Source organism: Suncus etruscus, chromosome 17 (assembly GCF_024139225.1).
Source record: "Suncus etruscus isolate mSunEtr1 chromosome 17, mSunEtr1.pri.cur, whole genome shotgun sequence".
NCBI classification, from domain to species: domain Eukaryota; kingdom Metazoa; phylum Chordata; class Mammalia; order Eulipotyphla; family Soricidae; genus Suncus; species Suncus etruscus.
In genome coordinates this window covers 6468789-6470078 of record NC_064864.1, presented here as the reverse complement: position 1 = coordinate 6470078, position 1290 = coordinate 6468789, and the positions used below count along the sequence as shown (strand labels likewise).

General features: G+C 31.2%; 1 non-coding gene across 1 annotated transcript; it reads left to right on the top strand.

Moving 5' to 3' along the window:
- The first annotated feature begins 234 nt into the window (after positions 1 to 234).
- Positions 235 to 338, top strand: LOC125995343 (U6 spliceosomal RNA). Its single transcript, XR_007490884.1, has one exon. It is a non-coding gene; the product is annotated as a U6 spliceosomal RNA (small nuclear RNA).
- Positions 339 to 1290: the final 952 nt, after the last annotated feature.

Below are 1290 nucleotides of genomic sequence, written 5' to 3'. Positions count from 1 at the left end.
AATAATGAATATATATATCACCATATTCAACAGTAAAATACTGATATATTTTCCCTTAAGATTAGGTAACAAACAAATTGCTCATTTTCATTACTATTATTCAACAATCCTAGTCAAAGCAATTATTTTGAAAAAATAAGAAAAGAAAAGAAAAAAGGAAACCCAAATAGGAAAAGAAGTATAACTATCACTCTTTGCTAAGTGGTTATTTTTCTGAAAAAAGAAAAAAATGGTGTGCTCGCTTTGGCAGCACATATACTAAAATTGGAATGATACAGAGATTAGCATGGCCCCTGCGCAAGGATGACATGCAAATTCGTGAAGCGTTCCATATTTTTTTTTAGAAAAAATAAAAAATAAAAAATTGGTGAAATTAGTTTGGTAATCTTGGAGCTAGAAAAGCAAACAAACAATGGAACCATATTGAACTTCATAAGAAGTTTTGCTTTTTTTTTAGTTTTCTTGAGTACAAAAATAATATTATTAAAATTTAAATGTGTCTCACTGAATTGGAGAAAACATTTGCATGTCATAATCTGATGATAGGTGAATATCCGACATACACAAAAAACATAAATAATTCAGTAATAATAAAAATTAACCCAATTTTAAAACTAGAAAAGAACTCTAGTCATTTAAAAAAAGTTATTTAAGCACCTTGGTTTGAAAAATTGTTTATAATACAATTGTTTCAGACATTCAATTTTCTGACATCAATTCAACCACTAATATGACCTTACTTTCACCATTTTTCCTAGTGACACACCCGGCTCAAAAGCCTGAACCCTTAGCAGATAAAAAAATAACTTATTTTATATTTCTTACAACAAATGGCTAATGGAATTATCACATAATACATTAATAAAAGAAATTTTCTTTATATCTAATTAATTACTATATATCTGAATAACTAATTTATGCATATATTAGAACCATAATATTTGGTCACACATATGGCCCTATGCTACAGGAACTCCAGTATCTTTAGAATAGGGTTGAAAAGTTTCATAAATTTGGCTTGACTTAAATCTCTTCCATGATTAGCTGGGAAGCTATAAAGATGAACTGTTATTTACATGGAGTTAGTTGTAGGAGGTGTGATTTTTGGGGTTTCTGGAATAATGGGGCGAAGTCACCTGTATCCATTCCAAGAAGACCAGGGTGCCTGGAATTCTCGTCGATTTAGCATCTTTTGCATGTTTTTTTTTTATAGTGGCAGCTGGTGGGTGTGGGTATGGCTGCCAGTGTATGGGGAGAAGTAGGGGGACTGATGAGGGCACCCCAGTTTTC